We start from the raw sequence: 14,798 nt of genomic DNA on the forward strand, positions 1-14,798 counted from the left end.
CACAGGCACCCCAAAGCTGCGGAGATCTCGTTTCTCTCATGTGCTGCTTCTGACAGTCCCGTCATGTAAAATTAGAACATGGGAAGTTTCAGGAGCAGATTCTCAAATGTGCTGCAGTTGCAAGAAGTAGAAGAAATTAATACCATGGGGAAAATTTCCTCCCAGGCTGAAACTCTTGCCTTGGTGAATGAAGAGAGAAATGCTCTGCCGAGTCATGGGCACAGAGAGTGGGGAAAGCTGGAGGAGGCCGAATATTTTAATCTACATTTAATCTCCAGAATTCTTGACTCAGACTTTCATGGCTCTTCATACCAAGAGTGCAATTCCTGCTTTGCCAATTCCTGCTCGTTAAAGGGATGCGGCGACAGGAGAGGCAGGAACAGAAGGAGCATTTCTGGGCAGCCAAATCAGCCCCAGGACTCGTCTGCAAAGCCTGGCTAATGTCACTGTATAAATTCATGAGCCCATTCCTCTGGGGAGCCGGGCTTTAGTGCCAAAAGATACTGCAGAATTACAGCAATCAGAAAACAATAAAGAGCTTGGGAAAACGCTGATGAGGGAAACCAGAGAAATTAGGGTAGTTAGAAAGACAAATGAGGAGGAATAAAACCCAGGTATTAAATAATTGGTGGGAGGCGGGAGGTAGATTAAGAGCTGTTTTCATGGCTTGGACCCCCAAGCACAAGGAGCCATTAGCTGAAAGAAATAGATGGGAGATCAAACCCCCCCAAAGGGCAGCACTTGCACTTGGCAGAGGTAATTAGAGCGGGGAGTTCAGGCTGAAGCCACCATCTGAAGAGGTTCACGTGAGCAGCGACAATTCCGACAATTCCGACAATTCCGTGTGCTCTGCCATGAGCAGCAACAAAAGCAGCTCTGAAAGGGCTTTCACAAACCCAGCCCGGCCCCCTCCCCTCTCTCTCTCTTTTCCTTTCAACATCTGCAGGGAAGCAGCTGCTGGACCACAAGACTGAAGCAAGAGCCTGATGAAGTCTTGACATCGGCCAAGAGAGACCTCAGCCGCACCAGGGACTGCTGACACCCACGGGAGTCTTCCCCCACAGCCTTCAGCCACTCAGCTCAGGGGATATTTCAGATCAAGCCCATTATTCATCCCCATGGATGACTTGAACACGGCAGATTTCTGGGAATCCAGCACTGGGACAGCTCGTTAATGTTTAACTCCAGATTAGGGGCTTGCGGGGGAGGCAATATTCCCCTGAGCCCTGATAAGAGATAGCACATCCTACTCCAGGAGTTAAATAATCAGGGGTTAAATAACACACCGGAGCTGATGGAGTTTATGGCCTGACTTGCTCACTCTTTGCCCCATACTGATATAATCCTATAAACCAAAGCATATCCAAGAAGAAGAGTGAGAGTCCCTTATTGCAGCAGTGGTTAACAGGACCAGAGGGAAGCACAGGTGATTATTCACCCTTCTAGGGTGAGTTGTACAATACTTTGTAATATTTTTTTTTTCCCTGTAAATCTCCAGCTCCCAGAGTCCTGTCATTACATAAGAATATCACTCTTCCTTTTTTTGAGAAACAAGAACTGCCAAGGCTCCCTCAATGGAGGGACAAGACACAAACGGGTATTTTTTGTAAAGATTGTGCCTTTTAACCCAAATTTTCTGGGTTCTCTCGAGGCTGACTTGTGGCACTATGGAACATCTTGATTTTTTTTGCGTAATTCCTGACCTTGGCAAAAGCACAGTGAATGGTGGCCAGCAAGATAAAATAACGGGGGTGATTAATGCTGCCCCTTTAATTCTGCCAATCTTTATAAACAGCTTGATCTCAGCAGGCACGAGTTCAAAAGTGAAAATAAAAGCCAGGACAAAGGTCACTTGTTCCATGCTGGAAGGAGCAGGATTTGCTTGGCTTTCACAAATACTCTCCCAGAAGTTTTGTGAATGATTTGTCTGATCCCTTGGTGACTCTCACAACCCCGAGCAGCCTCCAGCAGCTGGGACCAATCCAGATCCAGCACTCAGGGATCCCAAAGTGGGACAGACAGGTCAGGGGCATCCCCATCCCTGCACCAAGGGCTGAAAATGTGGTTTCCTCTCCATTTCACTGCAAAACTTCCAGGTGAACGAGGATTTCTAAGGGAAAAATGGAAAGGCTGCAATCTCTGCATTTCCAGCCTCTCTACCTCTCCAAACATCAGGAGGTGACATTTGAAGGAGAGCAGCTCAAACACTGAGGACCTTGACATTCAAAGCTGCATTGCAGATGTCCTTCTCTAAACAGTATTTTTAGTTCAGGAGCAGCGGCTCTGTCTGTTTCTTCCTCCTTTCCTATAAGTTAAATAAAACCAAAATTCCTGGAATCTCAGCTCCTCATTCATTTAAGTGAGCTACGGTTTTAAAACCCCATCACGTTTGGAGTTTTCTCCTTCTGATCCCATCAGTTTGCATTAATACTAAAGGCCAATTTTCCAGCAACCTCAAGTACCTGGAATTTAGGATCTCATTTTCCCCTCTGTTATTCCCCCTCTCTCCAATCAGCAAAACACTTTCCTTTAGATGAGAAGAAAATGTCACACCGTGCAGGGCTTCTATCACATCCTGGGGGCCAAAGGACACCTGAAACGGGTTTTTTTTTTTTACATGGGGTGATGCTTTTTTTAGTTCATAACCCATGGTAAAAATCACAAACATCTGTGGGTGTGCCTGATGATATCCCAGCACCTGCCCAATCTCCTGGAAGTGCCACCAGGTCTGCCTTGGAGGTTGGCATTTTGTGGCATGTGCCTGGTCTGGAGTGGGGCCACATCACAAGTTTTTACCTTCATCTTCTGTTTTTTTCTGGGTATTTTTCTGTTCTTTGGAAGGTTTCAGGCAGAAATAATGTTTCCCCAAGATAAAAATAGGCTTTCAAATGTGTAATTATTTTCAGGGTGTCTGCAGAGAGAGAGAGCTGCTGCAAAAGCCATGGTGCACCAGGGACTCATCCTTCCCCCACTGGTTTGGGCCAGCAGGTGGAAACACCAATAAATCAAAGGAAAAAGGAAAAATTGATGGGAATGGGGCCCAAAAAACTCATTCCCCCTGGTGTAGCTATGCATACAAAATGCTGGAAGTCTGCTTGACTTTGAACTGAATTTTTTGAGGTGCTTGAGCATCTTTTGACAGGAAACACAGACACTCCTCACAATTCCCAGCCCTGCTGCTCTTCAGCGGGGTTTGACGTGCTTTCCGTCAGGCTGGCTCACTCCTCCCGTGGCACCACCACCCCAGCAAAGCCACCCAGCAGGCAGAGGCCGAGCAGAGCCGTTTGAACCCTTGCAAAGGCTCTTCAGGCCTGGCTGGGGTTGTGTTTCCTTTCCTGGGAGGGCGGTGGAGGCCATGCCAAGAGCTCACAACTGGAGTTGCACAACCCCAGGCCAGCGCCGGCTCCCAACCGTCAGCGCTCGGAGGCGGCAGCGGCGGCGGGAGGGGAGGACGTGCAAAGCCGATGCCTTTTGTGGCCCCCACAGGCTCTTTTTATACTTTAGAGAAGTTGGGTTCATCCCTAAGTTCCTCTCCCACAGATTGTTCCTGTTGTTGTCGCTGCTCCGACCTCGCAGATCATGCGGCTCGGGGTGACCTGGGCGCAGCCAAGCCGGTGGCTGGGAGCTCCTGGTGCCTGCCCAGTGACACTGGGGACACTGGGGACACTGGGAACAGGGGTCCCTCTGGCCCCACAGCCGAGTGCTTTTGCCTCTTCACCATCTCCTCACCCTCAGTCCATCCCTTTAGGGAACTCACTCCCGCTTTGACTTCCTAAATATGAAGCTCCCTTTGTTCCTCTACCACCTCTACCTTGGTAGCTGTGCCAGGGAGAAACTCTGGCTTCCAGTGCCCCAAAAAGCTGTGCCCAAGCAGAGAGAAGGGGTTTCGTTTTTGGGGAGCATCCCTTGAACACGTTTGGCAGGAAGGTGTGGCTGAAGGTGAAGCTTTCCCTCCCACTGCTGGGTGTCTTCCAGATTTTATCTGCTGCAGCGCAGCTGGGTTCAAATTCCCGGTCGTTTGGGTAAAATAAATCCTGATTTATTTGTGTGATCGGGTTTACTTGAGGACTCAGCCAGGAAACTGAGCTGCAGCCCTGCTCTGCTGCACACCTGGGCATGGCCACTGGCCAAAGCCACCCCTCTTGGTCCCGGGGATTGCAGGGTGGCTGCAGGGGACACCAAGGTGGCAGCAGAAGGGACAGCACTCACGGGATAAACTGAGTTCAAAGGGACACGCAAGGATCAGCGAGCCCAGCTCCTGACTCTGCTCAGGACAACCCCAGGAACCACACCAGGTTCTTGAGAGCTTTTTCCAAAGCCATGTCCTTGCTCCCAGGGAACCGGGCAGGCAGGGAGAGCTGCAAAACCCACAGCAAAGACAGTGGGATCTTGGCTGTGAAACAGGTGATTAACAGGTGATTAACAGGTGATTAACAGGTGATTAGGCAGCCGAAGAGGCAGTTCTTTGGGGTGGCTCTGGGGCAGCAATTCCCCCCAGCGCTCCACTTGGAGCTGCTGGGCTTGGATGGGCACTCCGGGGTCTTTTCCAAGGTTTCCAGTGCTGGAAACTTGGAAATCCCATTCCCTTTGCCTCCCACCAGCTCCCAGGAGCACCGAGTGGATTTTAGCACAAAAATGTATTTTTCCGGGCTAAAAAACCCCCCAAGAGCCGAGCAGACACTTGGCCGTGGAGCGTCCCACCCAAATCCGTGCCCTGCAAACCAGCAGGTGCAAACCAGCCCATCCCACTGAATATTTGAGATTTTCCACACCAGTGACCACTTTTTGTGTTAACTGGACTGATTTACAGCACAGCTCCAGCTGGGGGGAGCAGTCGGCGAGTCAAAAGATCAAACTTGGTTATTGTACAAGAGCAGGATGAACAATAATGGTGAGACTCTGACCGTGCCCGTTACGTTTATGGCTGGAGCACGTGGGCAAGGGGATCAAGGTGTGCAGGGAGGAGGAACAGAGCCAAACCAGCCCCAAACCACGCAAAAAACCATGGTGAGGGGTGGTGGGGTGGGTTTTTTTGGCCATCTCCCAGCCCCTAATTGAGCTATGGGAGGTGGTGATGGAGATCTGCTCCTGGGGTTGCAGAAGGCACCAGAAGGCACCAGCTGGGATTGTCACTGATGTCACAGCAGGGCTGGTAAAGCTGTGGGAACTTATGGAAGCAAAAGGAAAATCATGGAAAAGTCATGAAATCAGAAGTTTCAGGGTTTGAAGGAAGGGGCAGGGAGATGGTTCCCCGTGGAATGGCCTCTCCACTGAGCCCCTGAGGCTTTCCATCCTCTGAGCTGCAGAAAACACATTCCAAAGGCCCTGTGGAGCTGCTTCCCAGGCTGCCAGAACCCTCCTTAGCTGGGATTTTCTCTGCTTTCTCCACATTTTCCCTCAGCAGCACACGTCGTGCCCATCTGGTTTTTGCAGGACCTTCTGGGGTGAAAGAGCAGTGAGGATTTGGAGAAGTGATTTTCCACAAAATCAGAGAGAAGGGCTCTCTAAGGCAGGGCTGGACCCAGCCATGGGAGCTCAGCCTGTGGAGGGATGGAGGAGAAAGGCTTCGTCATTCCCTCTTTCCCAACTTTTGAGGACTTGGAGCCACATTCCTGCCTTCACATTCCTGGGATGCACATCCCTGGCAGAGACATGGGATCTCCCAGGAGAGGATTCCCCATCACCCCCTGAGGGTGCAAAACGGGGCTGGATCTGCAGAACAGAGGCACCATCTCCAATAACTGGGGTTGGCATCAAATTCCAGGTTCCTCCATCACTCAGGACCATGGAAAATCGCACCTGCTCGTGGATTTACATTTTTTGTTATTTTTTCCCCTCTAACAACAGCCTGTGGTTTTCCCAGTGACTCAACACAGGCTCTCAGCAGCTCTACCGGGCTCGTGCCAGACTCTGCTCTCAGTCAATCAGCCCTAATTAACACTGACTCTAATGGTTCTCCACGGCTGTGGATTCTTCCTGTTCAGACAGAATATTCCCACTGTTCACTTCCCAGGCTGTGCTTGTTATTTCTAGCAAGATCTTTCCCCCCCACACACCATGAAGGAGGAAATCCAGAAGGATTTGAAGCTCCTGATTTCTGAGATTTGCTTAGAAGTCAGGTTTTTCATGCTGTTCTATTTATTACAAACAGAAAAACACATTTTTTTTTCCAAGCAAACACCAAGAATAAGCAGCCAAAAAAGAAATCAACACCCTGAACAAGTCCCTGTGAACTCAGCCCTGTGTTTTAGCAACACTGGAATTGGGATATTTGCATTTTGCAAAGTTTGTTAGCAGCAAAATAATTCCCAGGCTCCCTGTAAGACCCTCAGTACAAACATTCCCACTTTCAGTGATGCCAAGGGTTGCTTTGGGGGTGGAATTTAAAGGAATGCACACAGGGAAATGTTTTTAGCCCCTGGAAGCACCGAGGAAATATTCAATACATACAGAAGGAGGGAGGCAGCACCAGGGAATGTGGGATTCATGGCAGACATCAAGGAATGCACGAGGAGCTGTCCATAAACCTCGATGGTCCATATAAATAGAGGGAAAACCCTCTGGATTTGTTATTGATGAGTTTAATCTTGTCTGGAGGAGCAGCTGGTGTCTGTGGAAGGTTTATGGGTTACAGGGGGGATGATTTAACCATTATCACAGCCTGGAGAGGGGCAGTGGATAATTTCTGGAATGGTTTGAATTGGAATTGGGCAAGGAAACCTTCCCAATCGATCTGTGATCCCACAGGTTTGTTGGGAGCAGCACAATGTTCCACCCAGCCTGCTGGAGCGAGTCCAGAGGCACCAGGGTGATCAGAGGGATGCAGCAGCTCTGCCCTGAGGAAAGGATGGGAGGATTGGGATTGCTCAGCCTGGAAAAGAGAAGATTCAGGGTGATTTTCCTGTGGCCTGAAGGGAGCCCACAGGAAAGATGGAGAGAGACTTTGGGCAAGAGCTGCAGTGACAGCAAAGGGGGCAGGGTTAGAGGGGATACTGGGAAGGAATTGTTCCCTGTGAGGGTGGGCAGGCCCTGGCACAGGTGCCCAGAGCAGCTGGGGCTGTCCCTGGATCCCTGGAAGTGCCCAAGGCCAGGCTGGACAGGCCTTGGAGCAGCCTGGGATAGGGGAAGGTGTCCCTGCCCATGGCAGGGGTGGGATGAGATGAGATTTGAGATCCATCCCAAACCAATCCACAGTTTATGATCCCACTCCCAGTGCTGCTCTGGCTGTGTCCCCTCCCCACCTCACCCTCAGGCCACCCTCCCTGGCCAAAAGCCACCCCAGAGCCAACCCCAGTGGCGTTTCAGTGGCCCTCGGTGCCAAACAACCCCCACCCTCCCCAGCCTGAGCAGCCCTCGCCCGCGTCCCGGCCGGGAAAGCGGTCGGAAAATGAAAATGAAGTTTCCCTTAGCAGCAGAAACGCTGGGGTGAGCTTTGATTATTTTGGGTGGCAGCTCCAGCCAAGCAGAACCAGGACTGGGCTGTCCCCACCTTCGAGCTGGGCTCTCACCCCTCTCTAGCGTGGTTCCTGCCAGCACCCAGCCCTGCCTGGGGAGCTTTTCTTCCTCATCCTCGGCTGGGGGACCATGAAGGAGGTGCCCAAACCCCACCAGCATCGTGCCCTGACTCCCCTCAGCACCCCCAGGAAGAGCAAGGGGAGATCAGTGCAAGGCACAGCCAGAAAAAGTCATTATTTCCTTATAAATTAACAAGTAAATAGGTATAAATGAATTAATGATATACATATTTTAAATAGATAAATTCTATATGTATAAAATAATAAAAAATCTATATTATAAATAGATTATATATGTGTATAAATTAATTTGTTAATTTATTATTGCATATTATTTATGTATAAATACATAAATTAATAAATAAAATGCAAAATAAATATAGAGTTTATAAGCTCTATAATTTCAACTCAGATCTGGGTGTTTTTTTCCCCCCCCACTGTGGTTTCTCACATACAAGGAGCCTTTTCTTGGGAAAGCCGTGGCTCAGGGGGGGATTGTGGAGGGTGGGTGACCTGTCCTGAGCTGTCCCCACAGAGGGGTGGAATAGGGAAACGCTCCTGAGATGCTGCACCCAAAGGCTGAGCCCGTTTTTGAAATATTTTTAATTTTCTTTTCAGTTTTGCACTACCTTGCGGCTTCATGGGAACGCGTGGGAGTCTTTGGGCAGGGAGCATTTTCATTAAGGAACAAGAATCCTGGTTTTTTTTTTCACAGCCCTTCCTCATCACCCAAACCCAAAGGGAAGAAAGAAGATTATTACCCAGGAGACAACCAAAGTGAGGCCTTCCTAAAATCTGGGCTTTGCAGCTCGTGGCTCCCTGCAAAAGCTGCAAAGAGCAGGGACAAACCCCTGGATGAGGATGGGATGAGGCTGTGATGCTCCAATCCCAGAGCCTGGCACCGTTCTGCTGCCCTGAGCAGCATCTCCAGCTCTGTTTGGGTCCAAAAATGAGATTTTGGGGCTGGGAAAAGCCCCACAATCTCTGTAAGCACCCCCCTCATGTTTCCTAATTGCCTTTCTGCAGGGGTTATTATTGAGTAATGCCTATTTGGTTGAAAAATTGCACCATAAACAGCCAACAGGGAAGGAAATAAATAATTGCTAATAAATGTCAAAGTGGATTAGCAAAGCAGAAAGGCCAAGAAAGAGCAAGTTTTTACTTCTTTCTCTGTTTTTTTTTTTTTTTTTTTTTGCTGCTGTTTTTGGGATTTTTTGTTTTGTTTTTCAGGATTGGAAAACAACTCCTTGCAAAGATTGGCTTTAATGAAAACTATTGCAGTGCTTTGCAGGGGAGTTAATGCTTTGTCATTTCCTCAGAGTGGGTTAAAATCTGCCTGACTCCCTCACTGTCTGCAGCCAGCCTGGAGAAAGAGCTTTTCCTTCTGTAAAACAAGGAAAAGGCATTAAAAACTTGATGGATTTCTCTGGAGCACACCAGGAGCTTGGAATACTGGATGCAAACTCAAGTGTTGAGAAAATTGGGAAATTTGGCAGGTTTAGTGACCCTCCAGGGTTTGAAATTTCATAAGATGATGCACATCTCGCTGATATTTAGCAAAAAATCAGCATCCAGGTCCATTCAAAAGTGGGGGGAAATAGGATTGAAAGCCTTAAATAAAGTGTGAAACCAGATATAAATTAGGAAGAAGTGAAATAACAGAGATGAAAATGTTCCTTCCCAGCCAGGAGGTGTTTGGGAGTTCTCTGTGCAGCCCCTTCCTGGAAGGAGACACCAGGTTTGCTTTGGCCACCACAAACCTGTGATTTAAAGACTCATTAACATCCCTGCAGAGCTGTGCTTGCCAGGCTGGCTGCTGGGAGCTGTAAAAGTGACTTATGGAGAAGGGAAAAAGAGGAAAAATAAGGAGAAACCCCCACTCAGCTCTGCCCTTGGACAAGCAGCACCGTCCCAGGGTGTCTCCCTTCACCAGGCAGGGCTGGTTCCTCTGGTTGCTGCAATGATCTCAGGTTTTAAACCTCAAAAAGCTGATTTTTTTAAAACCAGAACGCAGAGAAACAGCCCCATTTTGAGCCACTTCAGCACAAATCCTGGGCAATTCTTTTTTGCCTTTTCATTTTCTCCTCTTTCTGCGAGAAACTCGTATTTCCCTGCTGGTGTACTGCAGAAATAAAAACCTCAAGAGCGCAGAGGATGCTGAAATGAATGGCCAGCCCCTCTGTTATTCCTCGTGGCTCCCCTAACTCCTGCCAGCTCAACTTGTGGTTGAGATTACAGCGATAAATCACAAGCTTCTCTTTGAAATAACAGCTCTGATTTCAGCCAGGGTGAGGAAGGAGGAGGAGGAGGACCCGGAGCGTTGTGCAAGGTGCGGGACGGGGCTGGGATGGATTCCCCTGGGCTTGCTGGGGAATGGAGGGGTCCCAAATAGAGCCAGACACAATTCCAGGCGTGTCCTCAGCTCGTGGGTCACGGATGGAAATATCTGAGAGGGATTTTCACGCTCCAGCTGCTGTCCCTGTGTAAGGACAGAGGGTTTGGGCGTCCTCTTGGGCAGGATGGGGCTCAGCTGGAGTGTGCAACTACACTGGGATGCTGGGCTGGACCCTCTGGAGGAGGCAAAGGTGCCAAACCTGCAGATTCCTCCCAAAAAACTAAAATCTGTGGATACAGCACAGCTTTAGCGCCTTTGGGCCCTGGAGCACAGCTCCCTGCGAGGGTGGTGACCCCACAAAGCAAACACAGGCCGTGCCCCAAGGTGATGGGAACACCCCACTAAACCCATGCCCAAGAGGGCTCCCCAATGTCTCCTGCTGAGCCCTCCCCAAGCAGAAATAACCCTGAAGATACCCTCAGCTTTTCAGTTAACCCAGGCAGAGTTTCATGCTTTGGGATCCTCAGAAACTTGCACCACACCCTATTTTTAGCCTGTCCTCTCAGCCCCAGCTGCTCTGGCTGGGAGACCCTCGCAGGACTCCTGTGGCCAGGCGTTATTTTGGGGTGTTTTTAGCTGTGTCCATCTGTGATGGGCCAGGCTGGGCCAAGGAAAGTGTGGTTTGAGCATCTGTGAGCGAGACAGGCCGGGCAGGAGGAGCAGAAACGGCTCCAAGGGCTTTTTGGCCCAGGCCAGCAGCAAATGTGGAAGTGGCTCCTCGATCCTGGGGTCGGGGAGGGTTAAATAAAGAAAAGGGTCGCTGTGACCGGTGGGTTTTGGTGCAGCTGAGCCCGACCTCAGCAGCAGGAGGGGAGAGACGGAGCAGCTCCGTGCTCAAACCCATCAGTGCTCCTAACAGGGCAGAGAGGGAGGGTAAGAGGATTCTCCTCTTCTGTGTCACCCCTGTATCTCCTCCTGCAGCTCCTGGCTCTGCCACAGGAACCTCAGCATCGCTGTTGCACTGCCCAAGCCCTGCTGCAATCCTGGGTGCTGGAGCTCTCCTCAATTTTGTTCTCCTGGGGGGTAAATTCACAACTCTCCAGAACCCACGGCCTCAGCGCTTCCTTTTTCTCAGAACAAAGGGTGATGTTTCTCCAAAAAACAACAAAAACATTAAAAAAAACACCCACCACCCCCCAAAAAAGCAGCGCTGGAACTTTTACTTTCCTTGTGCTTTTTGCTAAATTTCAGGTGGGATTTGGGAAGTTGCTGCAGGTTCGTCAGCTTTCGACTTCGTGTTTTCACTTTTTTAAGTCTGCTGCGGTGACAGAGATCTGCCTGACTCTCTCACACTACCTTTGCCTGGAAATACCCACTGGTACATGGAAAACAACAAAAAAAACATCTCCAGAGGAGGCTCTGGTTTCTCTGATGGTCTCACCGGGGTCCCTGCGGACTGGTGGCACCAGGAGCCCGTGGGTTGGTGGCAGGCAGCTCTGATGCTGCTGGGGACTTCTCCAGAGGTGGTGGCCAAGGCCAGTGGTGGTGACTCCAGCTGTGGACGTGGAGTGGCCACCTGACCTTGCTGACCATGGAATCTTGGAATGGTTTGGAATGGTTTAAAGATCATCTTGTTCCAACCCCTGACATGTGCAGGGACACCTTCCACTACCCAAGGTGGCTCCAAACCCTGTCCAACCTGGCTTTAGACACTTCCAGGATTCCAATCCTGGATATGAACCCCTCACCACCCAACCTCTGTGGGGACATTGAGCCACACTCAGCCAGGCAGTGTAGGTTGGATCCCAGCACCACCTTCACCATCATCCACACAGGGGAGGCCCATCAGCTCCTGAGTGGAGTCTGCATCCCAAAACTGGTCACCCAGAGCTGCCCCATTCCAGCCCCACCATCTCCAGGCCATTTCCACCTGGACATCACTCCAGGCCATGGCATGGAGCATCCAAGCCTGCCCTGATCCCACCTCACACACCAGAGCTGGACTTTGGTCCACACCACGCCGGCCGCCCTTCCCTTCGCCCTCTCCGGCACCCTTCCCAACCGGAGCTTGTCTTCAAAGCACACGGCTCAGAATTTATAAATAAAAGAAATAAATAAGGCCTTTTTATGTTCAAATTTAGCCTGGGGCAGACAATGTGTCCGCGCAGCGAAAGACTCGGTTTCCTGTCTGTTTGTCGGGGCTCCTTAGAAGCTTCCTCTGCATAACAAACCCGGCCGGAGGGCGGAAAGGGTAAGGACCGAGCTGAAATGTGAACAGTGGGATTGCACAACACCCCTGGCCTCCAGGCTCTGAGATCCAGCTGGATCTGGGGGCTGAGGGCGCAGTGTCCTTCGTGCACCCACCTGTCCCGGGTGGCTGAAGATGCCCGGGCAGCATCGGCAGCGGAGCGCGCTGGGGGAGGCGCACGCCCCGGCCCAAAATAGTCCTTGGGATCCACAAAATGAGTCATTTGATTTCTCGACCAAAAATATCTCCCTGCTCAGCACATGGGGCTGAAAGGAAAAAGCCGGATGCCGTCTGCGCCGGGCGCTGCTCGGCGATGCCGCAGCCGGTGCCGGCGGATCCTCAGCCTGGAGGACTTTTGGGAGGCTGATCCCTGCTGGGAGTGTGGGAAGAGCAGAGCCAGAGCTGAGAATGATGATGCAGCGTTGTTCTTGTGGTATTTCTGGCCCAGCCAGAAGTGGGAAGTATCAGAAATCTCATGAGGCGCGACTCGGCCTTGTGAGATTTCCAGCTCTTTTGCAAACTCCCTGAGGCCTGGATTCATCTCTGACCTGGTTTGCTCTCTCTTTTTTGTTGTTTATTCCTGCAAAACACCCTTTTGCCCTAAAGGGATGCTCAGTTCTGTCTTCCACCTCGGTGTTGATACAAGGATGTGGAAGGAGTGCCAGGATTAATGTCCCGTTCCACCACACAACATCCTGCACCAAAAACAGTGGGAAAAAAGGGACAAGGAGTCCATCAGTAACAGCAGGAAAAAGGAACTAAAGCAGGAAAAATCGATTTCTCTCATTCTGCCATATTAGCATACTCAGTATGGCAGAACAAACCTTCCTGCCCAGCCCTGCAGCTTGTCTGACACAGCTTTCATTGTTTAAGGAAAGTTTGGGATGCCAAAAAAAGCTCCTTCATTAAGGACTCTATTAAATGTGTCCTTCTCCACATGAATGTCCCCAAGCTCAGCTCCTGCGTCCCTGCCCAGCAAGCTGGGGCTTCAGGGACATCAGATCCTGCAGCATTCCGGGGTCAGACCGAGGGAATCCATTTCCCAGCATGGCTGGAACTCCAGCTCCCTTCCACATATCACATATCACATATCCACATATCACTTTGATTTCCTTCAGCTCCGAAGATGAACACTTGGACAAAATACCTTGGGGAACATTTCTTGGAGAATTTTGTTTGCTCCAAGCCCCGCCCAACACTTCCAAGAATGGAGCAAACCTCCTGGGAGGAGCAAATATGACAATAAAATCATTTAGGTGAGAAAAGATCTCTAAGATCATCGAGTCCAGACGTTTAAAGAGCCAAGGCCACCATGAATGGAGGCGACAAAGGAGAGGCTCAACCCCATTTCAAGACACCAGCAAATCCATCCGCAAAGAAAAGAGGTTTGGTAGCTCTCAGGGCTTTTCCCCCTTCAAGATCTTGCTCCAGTCCTGAGAGATACAAAACCAAGGGGGGGGTTTAAGGCCAAGGCGGGCGCTGACAGGAAAGCAGCTCACGCCCCGCTTCTCACCCGCCAAGATGTAAATGAGCCCCGAGGCCACTCCTGCACCCACTCCAACACTCATCACTTTTCCTGCCAGAATTTCTGCGAGGAAATTCTGATTTTTAAAGCAGGGGCACCCCCAGGCTCAGCATCCCACGATGGGAAACCCAGGGGCTGAGACCTCGTTAAGAGCAGAGTGCTGCAGATTAATTAATTCTCGGCAGAGGCCAAAATCTGAACTCAAGGCTTGTTTTGTCTCAGGGAATGGATCTCATCCTGGCTCATCCCAGCAGGAAAAGTCCTACTTGACTATTCAGGAAGCTTCAGTAGAATAAAATAAATATTTAGCGAATTTTGTTTTACTCTGCACATGGGTTTTGTGCACTGCAGCTTGTGGGTTTAATTTATTTTCTACTTGCTTTTGAAAATTTGGTCTCAGGCCAGAATTCCTCTTAAATTCCAGATTCAGGAGGAGGCTGTAGCACAAGCACAAAATAAATAGCTGGAAAAGGAGAGGGCTTCCAGGAGGGGGAGGGCTTTTTTCAGCTCGTTTCAGTGAAACTCCAGGTTTTGCCTGTACAAAACTGAGAGCAGCTCTCGGTGTTGGGGGAAAGGAGTTGGGGAACTTTTTTTTGCAGCTCTGTGAATATTCAGAGCTTAAGCAGTTACCCTTTGTAGGCAGTGGAGCTATCTCAGAACCAGATGAGGTGATTACACCTGAAAACTCCGAAGCTGAAGCATGTGATGGAAAGATGCTGGTTTTGGGGAGAACTGGCTGTCCCAAACCCAGCCTGAAAAAAAGCTGATTGAATGTACAGGACAGCAGCTCTGACTCTGCCAGCCTCCGCTGGTGACCCAAAAAACCCTGATAAAATAGCTGAAACAGCAGAAAAGTGAGGAACAGGAGAGATATGATCAACTCACCACTGTTTCTTACCTCAAGAAAAAAACAGGTGTGCTAAAGTCAGCTCAGATTGGGGTCACAGGTCCACGGGCCACCTCAGGCACGATTCCTGGAACGCTGGGGTTACCACATCGTGCCCAACTGACAGCTCAGGCTGGAGGTGAACCTTTACAGCACGCAAATAAAAGGGAAAACAAACGCTACCCTTTATTCCCATCTTCCTATTTTAAGATCTGGCCCTGCCCTGAAGTCAGATTCTGTCTCTGGCAGCTCCTCAGCATCCATCAGTGGTGGCCACACAAATGCAGAGT

The 14,798-nt window shown here is 50.1% G+C and overlaps 1 long non-coding RNA gene across 1 annotated transcript in view; it reads right to left on the reverse strand.

The window, feature by feature from the left end:
- LOC147650899 (uncharacterized) overlaps positions 1 to 14,798 on the reverse strand; it is a 33,395-nt gene extending 18,597 nt beyond the window's left edge. Inside the window, exon 1 of the long non-coding RNA XR_015275350.1 lies at positions 14,521 to 14,798. This is a non-coding gene — a long non-coding RNA (uncharacterized LOC147650899). The remainder of the gene's footprint in view (positions 1 to 14,520) is intronic.

The sequence above is a fragment of the Cyanistes caeruleus genome, chromosome 12, assembly GCF_971803275.1.
Source record: "Cyanistes caeruleus chromosome 12, bCyaCae1.hap1.1, whole genome shotgun sequence".
NCBI classification, from domain to species: Eukaryota; Metazoa; Chordata; class Aves; order Passeriformes; family Paridae; genus Cyanistes; species Cyanistes caeruleus.